This window comes from Orcinus orca, chromosome 1, assembly GCF_937001465.1.
Source record: "Orcinus orca chromosome 1, mOrcOrc1.1, whole genome shotgun sequence".
Classification (NCBI taxonomy): Eukaryota; Metazoa; Chordata; class Mammalia; order Artiodactyla; family Delphinidae; genus Orcinus; species Orcinus orca.
The window spans coordinates 133,473,404-133,489,233 of NC_064559.1; positions in this window are offsets into that span (position 1 = coordinate 133,473,404).

The window sequence follows — 15,830 nt, forward strand, 5'->3', positions numbered from 1 at the left end:
TTTGTAAGCTTTACACTTAACAAATATTCTCTCACTCAATCTTTTAGGTTTCAATCTCTTCCATAGCCATTTTTATGGATAGTTTAGTTAAAATTGAAGAGGCAATTCTAGAGTTTGTCATAGATACGTCACTAACCTGGGATTCACAAGAATCGATCTCTACTTCACCTCTAACTAGCACTGTTCAGCTATGAGAAATTACTCAAACGTATCATGGAATTTGAAATTGGGGAGGAAATACAAAGGCTAACCCTGCAATGAGGAATTACTTAGAAGAGAGCCTCTCCTCTAAAGCCTATGTAATTACTTCCTGTGATTAAAAACAAACAAGACGTTGCTATTTCCTGCCTCTTTCCATTGCTGGAAAGATGTGGTAAAATGATTTCTCTAATGACCACTTCTCTCCTTTGGTACTAGATTTGCTTATTTTAAGCATTAACTGTATGTAAGATGATTTCATTTAAACCTCACAATAGGCATTCGTTTGGACCAAAATGGAGTACTAGAGACTTCTGCATTAAAAACCTAGAAAAACGAACAAAATGTATGAAACAAAGTTTTTTGACATTGGAAAATAGGCATCATAGGACTATGATCTTCAAGAAAAGGGAAATAAACAAAGTAAGCCTTACAATTCTGCAGCTTACTACCTGAGGCAGTTGCTAAGCTGCAGGACAGGGAAAGGTATCTAAACAGAGCCCAAAGGTCTCACTCTGGTGAAGAGACAGATATGGAAGTTCCAGAAGGTAAAGCAGCTATAACCTGTGGGATAGAATGTCAGAGAAGGATAAGCTGTGCAGACAGAGAGAAAGAGAAAGAGAGCACACTCTGTAGCTCTGCAGAGTGATCTCCCTAAGTCTTTGGCTGAGGTTTAATCTGCACAGGCATGACAGTAAATTCCCCAAAGCCCAGGGAAAATTTCTGGAAAGTGAAAGATCAAACAATTCCTAAAGCTCGTTTCATGTTCCCGCCAAACACAGTGGACAAACCTCATATTACACAGGGCATCAGGCAGAATCATCACAAGGACATGACTTTAGAAGCCATATTAAATTACCCATAAAATAAAGGCTGCTCTAGACTTGCCCTAACAAGCTTAAAGCAAGCCCCAAAAGAATCCTATTGATTCCAAGTAACTTAATCGTGTACCAGAACACGTCCAACACTATTTAAAAACTAAAACCAAAGTCAACACCCAACAACATAAACTGCACAATTCCTGGCATCTAACCAAAATTCACCAGACATGCAAATAAGCAGGAAAATATTACATCCAATCAGAAGGAAAAAAATCATTTACTAGATTTAGACCCAGCAATGATAGATGATAAATTTAGCAGATAGGAACACTGACACATGTATTATAAATATGCTCCATTGGTTCAAGAATATAGAGGGAAACATGGGTAGGGTGAAGACACATTTGGAAGATATTTTTTTTAAGGACCAGATTGGAACTTTTAGCAATAAAAACTAAAATTTCTCAAATGAAAATACACTGGGTGAGATTAATAGCAGACAGATTAGACTCTGTGAAAGAAAAAAAAAATCAGTGAACGTGAAGACATTGCAATAGAAACAATCCAAATGAAACACAGACAGAAAAAAAGACTTTAAAAATTAACAGAGCACCAGTGACTTGTGGAACAATACCAGGGGTCTAACAGACCTGTTGGTGGACTCTCAGAGACTGTGGGTGGACAAAAAAATTATTTGAAGCTATAAGTGCCAAAATTTTTCCAAATTAACTATAAACCCACAAATCCAAGAAGTTCAATCACCTTCAAAATGAATAACCACAAAGAAGAACATACTAACATACAACATAATCATATTGCCTAAAACCAGTGATAAAGAAAAAAATCTTACAAATATTCAGATGAAAAATATTGGTACATCCCAAGCATAGGAAGAAAGATAAGAACATATTAGAGTTTTTGTCTATAACTGTTCAAGGCAGAAGACAATGGATTAATGTCTTTAAAATACTGAAAGAAAAAAAAACTGTCAACATGGAATTCTATACCCAGTGGAAATTACTTTTAAAAAGAAAGGCAAAATAAAAACTTTTTTAGACAAACAAAATCTGGGAAAATTCATTGTCAGCAGGACAGCACTGTAAGAAACATTAAAGTAAATTCTTCAGGCAGAAGATAAATGATACTTAATGGGAATTTGGACATATGCAAAGGAAAGAAAAGAACTAGAAAGGGTAAATATATAGGTGTCTTAGTCTGTTTGGGCTGTTATAACAAAATATCATAAACTGGGTGGTTTATAAGCAACAAACATTTATTTCTCACAGCTCTGGAGTCTGAGAAGTTCAAGAACAAGGCACCAGCAGATTTGGTATCTAGCAAGAACCTACTTCCTGGTTCATAGATGGTGTTTTTCACTGTGTCTTCACATGGCAGAATGAGTAAGGGAGCTCTCTGGGGTCTCTTTTATAAGGGCATTATTCCTATCATAAGGGCCCAGTCCACATGACTTAATCATATCCTAAAGGCCCTGTCTCCTAATACCATCACCTTCAGGGTTAAGGAATGAATTTTTGAGGGACACAAACATTCAGATCATAGCAGTAGGTAAATATAAAAGACATTTCTCTCACATTTACAGCCTTAAAAGAAAAATAGCTGTTTAAAGCAAGAATAATAGTAATATATTTTGGGATTTATAACATTTGAAAATTTATAACATTTTAAAATTTAAAATTTCCTGCCCCATTTTAAATATAAAAGACATTTCTCTCACATTTACAGCCTTAAAAGAAAAATAGCTGTTTAAAGCAAGAATAATAGTAATATATTTTGGGATTTATAACATTTGAAAATGTAAGATGCTTAACCATTGCACAAAGGATGAGGAAATAGAAATAGAACTACATTGTCATAAGTTTCTTACTATATATGTGAAATGTCACGACACTGTTTAAAGCACATTATAAGTTAAAAATGTATGATGTAAATCTGAGAACAATCACTAAAAATAAATAAATAAGTAGTTCCTAAGCCAATAATGGAGATAAAATGGAATTTTGAAGAAATACATAATCCCAAAAAAAGACAGGAAAATACGAAAAAGGGAACAAAGAAAAGATAAGTAATTTAAAAAACAAATAGCAGGGCTTCCCTGGTGGCGCAGTGATTGGGAGTCTGCCTGCTGATGCAGAGGACACAGGTTTGTGCCCTGGTCCAGGAAGATCCCACATGCCGCGGAGTTGCTGGGCCCGTGAGCCATGGTTGCTGAGCCTATGCGTCCGGAGCCTGTGCTCCGCAACGGGAGAGGCCACAACAGTGAGAAGCCCGCATACCACAAAAAACCAAACAAACAAAAAAAAACAAATAGCAAGTTGCTAAGCTTAAATCTGGCAATATCAATAATTAAATGGAACTGGTCTAATACTCCAATTAAAGGCAGAGACTGTCAGATGGGTTAAAAAGTAAGACCCAAATATATGCTGTCAATAAGAAAACTTCTTTCAGAACAAAGCTGGAGGCATCACACTCCCTGATTTGAAACTATACTACAAACCTGTGATAATCAAAACAGTATGGTATCGGCACAAAAACAGACACATAGATCAATGGAACAGAATTGAGAGCCCCAAAGTAAACTCACACACATATAGACAATTAATTTATGACAAAAGGGCCAAGAACAGGCCCCCTGCCCCATTTTAAGCAGGAACTGGTGCCTGGTTTGAGGCCAGCTTCCTGTGCGGAAGGCCCAGGCATCCCCCTTCTCTACCCCAAGGAAGCTCTAGCATGGGATGGGGGCTGCACGGGAGAGGCACACAGCTGAGGCCCAACATCATCCAAGACCCTTCAGAGCAGGAGAATGAGCCACTCCACGTGTGCTCCCTCTGCCCACCCCACTTCCTGTGCAGCTGGCAGTGTAGGGAAGGGGCACCCCAGGCATGACGAGGATAGCATTGGAAGGCCCAGGGACCCAGTAAAGTGCACTTGACATTCAAAAAAAAAAAAAAAAAGAGCCAAGAACATACAATAGGGAAAGGACAGTCTCTTCAAGAAATGGTGTACAACCACACGCAAAAGAATGAACTAGACCACTATCTTACACCATACACAAAAATTAATTCCAAATAGATTGAAGACTTGAATATAAGACCTGAAGCCACAAAACTAGAAGGAAACATAGGTAGTATGCTCTTTGACATTGGTTTTAGCAATATCTTTCTAGATATGTTTCCTAAGGCAAGGGAAACAACAGCAAAACTAAACAAATGGGACTACATCAAACTAAAAAGCTTCTCTACAGTGAAGGACACCATCATCAAAATGAAAAAACAACCTACTGAATGGGAGAAGATATTTGCAAGTCATATATATATATATATATATATATATATATATATATATATATATATGATGAGTTAATATCCAAAATATATAAAGAACTCATACAACTCAACAACAAGAAAAACCAAACAAACTAATAAAAATTGGGCAGAAGATCTGAACAGTCATTTCTCCAAAGAATATGTACAGATGGCCAACAGGCACATGAAAAGATTTTCGACATCACTGATTATCAGGGAAATGCAAATCAAAACCACAATGAGATGTCACCTCACAACTGTTAGAATCGCTTTTACCGAAAAGACAAGGAATAACAAATGTTGGAGAAGATGTGAAGAAAAGGGAACTCTCCCACACTTTAAGTGGAAATGTACATTGGTGCAGCCACTATGGAAAACAGTATGGAGATTCCTCAAAAATTAAGAATAGAACTACCATATGACCCGGTTACCCCACTTCTGGGTATTTATCTGAAGAACATGAAAACACTAATTCAAAAAGATACATGCACCCCTATATTCATTGCAGCCTTATTTACAATAGCCAAGATATGGAAACAATCTAAGTGTTCCTTAACAGATGAAGGAATAAAGAAGATGTCATCAAGAGGACAAAACAATCCAAAAGTGAAGGCACTTAATAACAGAGCTTCAAGATACATGAAGCAAAAGTGAGAGAACTGACAGGAGAAATAGACAAATCCATAATTACAGTTGGAGAATTTGACACTCCTTTGTCAGTAATTGACAGAAGTAAACAAAATCATTAAGGATATGGAAAATTTTTCATCACTAAACAAGAGGCAGTCTTTACTTTCCTTGACTGTATTTAGACTGATACCTCTCCTTCTCACTTCATATGACATCATGTCGACTTCTTTCCCAACCAATCATGATTCAGCACACAGTAAATTGTAGCAAAAGACTGTAGCCCAACTAATACCATGATGCATTAAGAAGCTTCCAAACATGTTGGTGTAGAAACACAAAGATAGCAAGGTATTTGAGGAGAAGGGGCTATTTTTCTGCTCACTAGATCAGAGACTCAGACAAACAGAAAGCCTCAACATGGTTGCCTCCATTCTTCCTTATTTCTAGTGATTCACAGACTCTTTCCTCGCCCTTCACAATATATATGTCCAAATGTCCACTGACTGAGCCAGCCACCCCTAAGCAAACATTTATCTCCACACACATATGTATGCATATTGGCTGATAGTGTCAGACATTCTAAGAAGCATCCTTTACTGCCTGAGAAGCTTTGGTTAACAGAGAGCCACATTCCAGCATATACGCTTTCCTTTTTCTTCCTACAACAGTCCGGATTCTTTTCACACATTATGATGAATACACCAACGGTAAGTAGTAGCTTCTCTTCCATAGCAAGATAATTAACACCACTCTTGATGTAAATTAGTAAACTGACCGACGGGTTCTCCAGAGAAAAGAATGGCACTCTGTCTCTTGTTCTCGCTCTCACTCTAATTCTTCCTGTACCGTCAAATAAAATCCTGATTTTACCTAAGTGATTATCTCGCAGCTTTGAATTGCTTTGCATAACATGTATCTATTCATTAATCATTCAGTCATGGAAGCATGAAGGCAAGATTGTCAGCGAATCTCCTGCCAGAGGGACTGGCTTTGATGGGTCGCAGCTCAGGTGCCTTCCTGCAGCTGACAGGCAAATCTCTAAAACTATCTCAGGACAGCTATCACAGGCACTGCTTATCCTCCAGTGCCTCCGTTCCCCTCCTAGGCTACCCAGAACAATCTCACACAGGCAGAAATTGAAGAAAGAGAAGGGAAGTGGGGGTAGATAGTAGAAAATGTAAAGTTTTTGTATTTTTTAAAGTCTCTGGGATTATGTAAGATTATGTGTATATAGCACAACTGAGCATCAAGAGAAAGTTTCTGGAGAAAAAAAGTACTTGTTTCCAAAGAAGTTTATTTTCATACTCCCTTTGTCTTCCATATCTATAAATGAAATATTCCCTTCTTATTCCTCAGTCTCTAAATATTATTTTGTATTTCCGCATCCAAAATACATCCTCCTAGTAAAGTAAGATACAAACAAATGTGCTTTGCTAACTACCAGGAAATCCCTCACTTACCTACTAGCTTAACAGTTCTTCGTTATCACTAGGTTTTGTGTATTTTTATGTAACTAGTTTATAAATTAGTTATCAAAATTTACCCAAGGCCATGAATTTCTGAAATTAAATAATTTTTAAATCATAATTTTAGAGACTCAAGATTGGGCTCAAAGAGCCACAAAAAATGTTAAAGGAAAAGCTATAATCCTCACAACAATGAACACATATCCAACCAAAACACTGGCCTTGAACTTGACAAGGTATTTGGGATCACATAGCTTTGGATCCGATAACAACTATGAAACCCAGTATGCCCTGAAAAAAATCAGAGGCAATTCGTACTAAAATAAAAAGCAGTAAGTTCCACCTTTCCTTTCTGATGTGTTCTAATTATTTCATGATGACAGGTTATCCCTATCCTTTGAATATTTCATAATTTATCAAGTGTTTTCAAGTACCTCATCTGAGTTCAGGCTAAAGGTTTGAGCTTCTGCACTATGTGGAACAGAATCCATTAGCAGAGTAGGAAAAGCTTGAGGGATTTGAACTCCTGGAAACACAACCACTGTGAATTACCATACAGTGGCAGGACTTCTTCGATGGACCATTAGTGTTATAATTCTGTGCCACATGTGCAGAGAGTACCAAGTGTAGTGGGTTGTAATTTGTCAATGAGGACAAACTAAAGGTTCATATCTATTAATTATACTAATTATTAATAAGTTATTATAGAATTGTATTTCAATTAATATATTCAAGAATTTTAGCATGTGAACTATGAAAACGGCAAACTATTAGGCAAAGTTTATGCACAGTTACTCAAATTGCCTCAAAAAGCCCTTTGCTCTTGAAATCATAAGGTAAACACCAATTTTGGCCAAGCAAAAAATTAAGGTGACAATTTTGCTACAGAAGCATTTGATATACCCATGTCTGTGGAATTAAAAGGTCATTCAGTGAATGGAGGGAAGTATACTTTTAGTGTGCCAATGATAGCTGTAACTGATGTCCAAGAACAAGGAACCATGGCTCTTAAATCATTTTTTTTGTTCTTTTTTTTTTTACTCTATTCACAATGACTTTTTCTTGTTCTTTCAACAGAATTCACATTTGTTATGTAGTTTAGAAAACTAAGGAATGAGTTGGGCGCATCCAGGTCTGTGGGATTTGACGCCACCGAGGCTCTGTGAGACCTGTTCTGTACCTTTCTGTAAGCTGGTACTATCCCTTTGCTGGAATTTGTTTTCCTATTAAAATAAAATGTGACAAAGAGTAGGGTATCTTTACCTGATCATAAATGTAGGTTTTTATACTTAGATCAGCATAGGTGTGGTTATAAATGAGTGGGTGTGGGTAGGATTGCTACTGATTTAGGGGGAGGGAAAGTATGTCAAACAAGAGAGGATGGGTTCATGTAACAGAGAAGTGGGCAGCTGTTGTTAGAAAGAACATGAACTTTGTAGTCAAAAGACCCAAGTTCAAGTTCTAGTTCTAAATCTCACTGACTGTGAAACTTCAGAAAAGTAATTTATGCTCTCCAAACTTTAGTTCCCTCATCTCTAAATTGAAATCATAAGGTTGTTAGAGGATTCGGTGTAACACTGCAGTAAGGTTCCTGACATCTAGGAAACATGTTACCTGGTAGTAGCTAATGGCCTCCAACGGCAAAATAGAGAATGCCAGAAACAAAACCCACCGAATCATCAAACCTATTAACAAAAGACCTATTTTGTTCATTCATTTAAAATAAAATAAAAAAAAAAAAAAAAAAAACCACGCACCTTCTCTGAGCCAGGCACCCTACAGAACTATGCAGTCCCTGACTTCCACTGGTTTAGTCTTGTAGGGCAGAGAGCTATCTTAACAAACTGAAGCCACGAAATGTATTATAGGTGTTTTAAAACAAGCAAATCTCTTCTATACACATCTTTTGTATCCTTCTTCTTTGAACACAGACCACCAAAGTGAGAAAACTTGAAATCCAGCCTCTGAATCCAGTTTCCTCAGCCCCAGTTTAGGCTCCCTGTCATCGTGTGTGTAAGTAATTGCATGTGGCTTAGTTAGGTGCCCTGGATTCTGGAAGTTACGGAAATTATGCATAGATCTGCCATTAACACTAATGGGGGGTTACATGCACAAATCCTCCACACACCGAGAAGAGAATAGACTCTTCTCATTCATACATAATAGATCTGTAGAAAAATTACCATGTATGCTTTTAGGAGCTGAACTCTGAAGATGCACCTTTTATGGGAAATATGCAAATAAGGGAGAGGATACACGGAAGGACAAGTGCTGTAATGTGCTCCTTTTCTGATGCCTGCGCACCTGGTCAATTTCGCTGCTGCATAAAGGAGGACCAGGCTTGACTCCGTGGAGATTCCCCAGCACATTCATCTCCCTGGGGTGTCACCAAATTCCACTTACTTTGCCAGGTCTGCTAGGAAAAGGGAAGCATAACTGATCAGTCAGATGCCTGCTTGGCTATTTGGACCTGGAGTCTGCTCTGTGTGATTTATGGGTGAGTAGGAGGGTGTAATAGCAGATTTTATTGGGGAGTTCAATCCCACCTACCATGGAAGCCCCTAATGTGGAGGGTGGTTTTGAGAGTTGTATCAGGGGCTTTTCTTGATTCCAATAAAAGCCACTAAACCTCCATACCTTATATATATAACTTCTTGAGTGTGCCCAGAAAAAAGCATATTGACATGCCGAATGCCTAAGAGTTAAGACTTCTAGTAATTATTACAGTGCCTCATTTCTTCAATCATGCACTCATTCATCGTGTTGGCACACTTCTTATTCCAGGCATGGCTTAAGGCCAGAAATACTCCAAGGAAAATGAATTACACCTTCACTGTGAAGAGCATACAGTCCACCAGAGAAGAGTAAGAAGCAAAAGGAAATTTTCAGATGGTGCGAAAAATATGATCTTGGAGATAAGTATAGGTGATATGAGGGTAGAAAACTAGAGGCGTTAACCCAGGCTTTGAGGCTGTGTGTACTATCTTTCACTGAGCAAATCTCTTGAGATACGTTGAACAAGAAACAACAAAACCTAGAGTCAGCCATAAAGAAATAACTGTAGGTGTATAACGTTCAAAGTGTGCCTAGATCAGGGAGGTTAACTCCTGAAGTCTGCTCTAGAAAAACTCTTTTGGGGAAGAGATGTTTTTACTGTAACATGTTACACCATACTTAGGACATACATTAAGTGCAGGTTTACTTCCTTCTTTTGTAAATGTCCTTAAGGCTTTGACTGCTAATATGGCGGTCCTTCAGGATGTCCTATCAATGGAGAGAATGAATTGAACCAATTGTATCTGACCCAAGATTTCATGGACTTTGTGTCCAAAGGGTGGATCTTTCATTTTAACTCCAGGAGAATGTCTCTATCAAGCAGGGAATGACCAGAAGATTCCCAGCCAGGGGCCAGGCAACCACCTGAAACACAGGTCTTGCAAAGAATATGGTAGAATACATGTTTGAATGTAGTGTTTTATCTGACCCAGGACCACTGTGACCTGCAACAATACCCTATCCTACAGACCCCCCAAAAGCTTGCTTCGTAGCAAGGGTAGATTAAGAAGCACATAGACAGACACAGTTCTTCCCCTTTGAAATGTAGGACTTATCACCACCAAGACATTACCAGAATTCCCAGTCCCACCTCAAACCTACAGCCCCTGCCATGCCACCCCATGCTCTAAAAAATGGGCACCAACCCCCAAATTCCACTGAAATGCCCATGATCTGGAAAGTAAAGCAGCACATGCAGACACATAGAGCCCACTCCACTCGTGGAGTCCAGGGACACCTAGTCTTAGCCTTAGTACCACCCTGTGAAATCACAGCCATGAGGCAGTTTGGGCCACCTGCTTTTGGTTCATTGTTCTTTTAAACATTTAGTGGTTCAAATCTTTTTCAGAACCATGATTTGCATTTTCCTGAAAATGGATGTGCAATCAGATGGATAGGAGAAAAAGAGACAAGTGGCAAACCTCAAAGCATCTATTGCAATTAGGATAAAATTGGAGATCTGATAACATGGAAAAAACCCATCCTTTCATTAGTCAAAGCAAGAGGATTTAAGTGTCACTATAATAAGTTTGCTCCTATCAGGTATATAGCATGGAAATTGACATTTTTGTAAGGAAATCAAATCAGAGCCTAAAATTATATCTTTTATGTAGCTTAAAATCTCAATTAGAATGTTTTTGCTGCTATCAATTTTTATCCTGAATGACAGCATTTGGAAGGACAGAGTTAAAGAAGGAAAAAGAAAAAACCGAGAAAGATTGAACTGGCATTGCACATGCAAATGAATGCACTATGGTAGTGGGTTTTTTTTTTCCACTGAATAAATTTACATTTACATCAGTTAGATCTGATATAATTCTGCAACCAATGAAACTTAAATATATACATATTTTGTCATGAAAGCCCTCATAGCCATACTTTTGATTAAGACCTATTGTAAAACTAAGAATAAATTTCAGTCAACTAACTTTAGATTTGACAACTTTTATTACTCGTTTTAACCAGAAGTACACTTTAACTGGTATTTTACCAGTACTCAGTAGAAGTCTCCTTTGTTTTTTCTGTTAATTCTTTAGATTTTATAACAATTCCCATAAACTAATGAAATTTTATAAACTCCCACCATAAAGAATGAATAATATAAGCTGCCTGCTTTTAACCAAGGACATGCTTATATATACGTGATACATGGCTACTATTTACATTTTCCCACTGGACTGAAAATCAATCACAAAATTAAAGGAGTGGGGAGCATTGGAGGAGAAATAACTTCCTTTAGGTTAAACAGTCACCTACTCCCCTGTTTCCTGCTTTTGTTAACCACTGCAAAACTAGTAAATGTAGTCCTAAGCATTTGATTCGGTCACCTAAAGAGGTGTCAGAGATTAGCACGCAAGTAAGACATCACAGGAATAAGCAACAGCAGTGGTGCTAATGTTCTAAGTGACCTTCCAGTGTAATTACAATTTGTTTCATCACAGTTATTACACGTGGCAAATTAGTGAAGCTGAGATTAGGGGGCTTTGCATGGCGGGACTGGGACAAGATTCTAAAGGAGTAAACTGCCACTATGTTATCACCTTTAGGAAAAAGATATAATTCAAAAGACTAGTAATAATAACTATTTCTTGAGGTCTATGTGCCAGACTTCATCTGCTGAACTCTTAATTCACCCAGTGGTCTTATAAAATAGGCATTTCAGTTTCCATTTTACAGATGAGAAAACTAAGGGACAGAGAGGAAAATTCCATGTCTAATTCCCATAGTTGGTAATTCGCAGAGGCAGGACAAACCCAGATTGGTCTTTCTCCAAAGTCTGAGCTCTTTCCACAACGCAGTCCCACCCACAGGAAATTAGAAAACAAATGGATATTAGCAAAAATCACAGGATTACCTTTTACCAGCTATACAGGGCAGAAAGAACAAAGATTGTTATGGAAAGAATTTCCAGCAAGCCCATTGAAATCATCTATAAAGATACTCAAATTACAGCAATTACATTACTATAGACCTGATGATGTTTTGGTATGTATAAGGATCTTTTGGTTAGCTAACATCTCATGGATACCTTGGATAGCTAACATCTCATGATTCAGTTACAAACTTATATAAAATAGCTAATGGTAGTTATACCTAATATTTGTATAGCACTTTACCATCTAAAAAATGCTTCCTTACACATTGTCTCATCTGACTCACAGAGCAGGGTGAGATCCAAATCATGGCATGGAACCACACAGGATATCCCAAGAGAACTTGCATCTCTAGTTCTTAAATTTTAATAAGTGTAAGAATCACCTTGCATTCATTAGAATACAGATTCCAAGGTCCCTGGCCCCAAAACTCTTAACCTGTGGTTTTGCAGGTGGTGGGCCTATGAATCTGTATTTGTATCAGGCATCTGGTGTTTCCGTTACTTGGGGGTTGGAGGGGATCCTACTATCATAATTGAAAAAACACTGGTGTTTATCAGAAGAGTAATGACATAACGTGACCTGGTATCCTGTACCATGTGTGGGAGGTGAGGGAGAATGAGGGGGTGGGTAGCGTCTTTTCCTACCACCCTAAGGAGAGGACCACTTTCCATAACGTGGAGCTATTTTCACAATGGTTGACCTTAAGCAGTAAATGACGGTCATGGTTACCTGAGTCCCCAAATTCCATACACCATCTTTGACTCTTCAGGCATTTTATTTGCAGTACCCACTCAATCCCTTTCCCTTCTTATTTTTCCAATCCTCTTTCTACTCTCCAGGATTTCTAAACCCTCAGTGGGACCCCACACTTAAAATAGGCTTTGCCAATAATAAATATATTTTAAATACCCAGCACCATGTTGGCGTCCCTCCCCAGTGCTCAGAGCATGTGTCCAGCAGTTCTGCCAGTTACTTAAAAGCCACAGAGCATGAAGTTAGGAAATTTTTTCATCTCTGAGTGCCAGGGTCGTATTAGGAATTTATCACAGGTCCAGCATACATAAAATCTATTTTGTGATTCACGATCCAGGCAGGAAAACTTTAACCTCAGAATCTACATACTCAGCCCCAAGCTCCCCAGCCAGCACAGAGGCTTCCCACAGCAGCCGCTCTTGGGAGTAGCTTTCAGCATACTGGTTCCTATTTTCTCTTTCTTCACGTCTGTCTTCCCCATTTAACCTTGAGTACTTCAAGAGCAGGGACTGTGCTGTATTCATCGCTGAATTCCCAGGGCCTAGCCCAGTGCTAGGCACATAATAGATGCTCAATAAATGTTTTTAAGTGAAAGTTAAATCAAGGAAGTTAACCAAACAGCAAACTGGAGGGAAGGGGTGGGGTGGCAGCCCGTCACTGTCCCCAGTCTTTGAGTTTCTGCACTTGTCTCCCCACTCTGTTTTTTATACAACAGGAACCAGATGGGCATTTTCTCTTAGACACACTTATTGTAATGAAATCTATAGACTGGACAAGAAACATCCTTAAACTTTAATTGGGTTCTTTATACATTAAATAGAAAGTATTCTTCTGTGTGTTGCTTTTTCATAAGGAAACACTATCCTTCCCTATCTGTGGAAACCCTTCACCCAGGCACACTAGAAAAAAGAAGGGCTGGAGGAGCATGAACGCCTTACTGTGTGTGCCATGGGTGTGATTTATTGCACCTCCTTTTAACTCACAGAAGCCACTGCAGGGGGCAGCCGTGGAGGCGTGATGTAGGGTCATTGTCTCACTCTTGGGCAGCACTTGGTGTTTTCCAGGTGTTCTGCAATCACTTTTTTTACCATCCCTACAGCACCTCCAGGGAGGGAGGTCAGCATTACCATCCCAGTCTAGCAGGAGAGGGATTGCAAACTCAGAAGTGCTAAGAGGCAGGCTACGCTGAGTCAATGCCGGATCATCTCCTGTAGCCAAGACTGCAGAATCCATTCCTTTGGGAAAGGCAGAATTTTCCAAAGCTTCTGCAGACCTCTGGGTAAGGAAAGACCAGGTGACAAACTTCAAGATGTCAATTCAGTCTGGTTATTTCAGGAGAAAAAGTGAATGGAAACCCAACCTTAACATGTACACTCAAGGGACCCACCCACTCTCAAAGGATGAGGAACTGAAAGTGGTGCTTAAGTTACACACAGGAGTTGTTCACGAAGTATTAAGGTTAATTTCCAACATCCATACTGCTTGTTAGTAGTTTAGTAACCCCTATTCAGTGGACAGGCGGGAGAGCAGGGCCACAGTTCCCACAGCTGCTCGGCTTTGCATTTTGTGAAGTAATGGGCAGTTATGAAGTATGTTTACTTGCAGCAGTAACTTGGAGCACAAAGCAATGAATACGACGTCACCCCTGCCTCCCTCTCTCTCTCACAAACACAAAGACAAAGGGATTTGAAATCTTAACCTGCTGGATTCACTACAGAACCAGCCAGAATGAGACTTGCATTTGGAAACTCAAAGAGTTGGGCAGGGTTGTCTCCTTCTGTGCTGGAGGAGAGATCAGATCAAGGGGAGGTGAAGACATGAGGTGAGAGAAAGCCTCACAGCTATTGGTTAAGAGTGTGGGCCTGGTGATAACCACAGGCCTGGTCCAAGGGCCAGCAGCAGCATCAATAGGGAGCTTATTAGAAATGCTGAATATTGGCTCCCTGCATCGTGTACTGTTGGTCAGCATCTCTGAGGATGTAGGGTGGGAATCTGTGTTTAGTAAGTACTCCAGGTGATTCTTATACGTGCTGAAGACTGAGAAGCTCTGGGTTTCAGACAGCCTGGGCTTGTAGCCTGCTCCATCACTCTTTGACCTTAGACGAGCCATGTTACCTCTCGAGTCTCCATTTCTTCCTTTGTAAACCAGGTATAATGGCAGTGCCTACTTCATGGGATTATTGATTGGTGAGGATTACATGTGATTATGCATGTAAAGCAGTTCAATCAGGATCTGACACATAATAAACCCTCCATAAAGGAACAGAAAAAGATACACCGTCCCTTCTTAAATTCTTTAACTCACTTCTACCCAAAGCTTGTGCTCCCCGAACCTTCCAAAGTTAACTCTTGGCCGACTGTCAACTGTAACTCATGAGAAACTCTTGGATCCTGCCTAAGCCATTCATGGCCCATTCATTCATGGATCACAGGCAGCTCACAGGCGCTATTCTTTAGTCCCCCAATAAAGCTTCTGAGCCCTTCATCAGCTCTGGAATCAGCTGTGGATTCTGCCAGTGCTAGCTTGAGATGAGAAGGGGGCACTTGCTGTGTCTTCCGAAGAAGACAGAGACCTCCAGAAAATCACGCATAAAGTCTAGAAGTGCTTGTGGAAATAGTGAGCTTGAACTCACTCCTCATCTTAGATTTGCTGCTTAATAAGTGTTTGCTAGTAAATGAATGTGGTTCAACTTGGAAAATACAGTTGCAGGTTATGGCGGCTGGCAGGAGACTGGGCTGGGCTTCTTCTCTCAGTTTATTGCAGAAATTTATTTATGGTTCATTGATCCATTTAGAAGTACCAGGGCAGCTTGGTTTATTGTAGAATCCTGCCAGTTTCACATGCATGCCAAACAAGCTCCTTCCCAGATAAATACTATCACAATTTGTAACACAATTTTTTAAAAATACTTTGAAAAGAAAAAAAAGAAAACAAAACAAAAAACAAAAAATACTTTGATTCATTCCTAAGAAATGCATTACAGGAAAACAAAGGAAGGTTAATATAGCCGTAGATTCATTTGGTGTATTGTTAGAGAAAGCAAAAGTCAAATCTTAAGACTAATAAGCCTGGTGATCATGAACGTTGATCGTGTGTGTGTGTGCGCGCGCGCGTGTGTGCACGCACGTGCGTGTGCATGTGCGTGCGTGTGTGTGTGTGTGTGCTTGTGTGTGTGTGTGTGTAAACAAAGGAAACCAGCCAGGAGG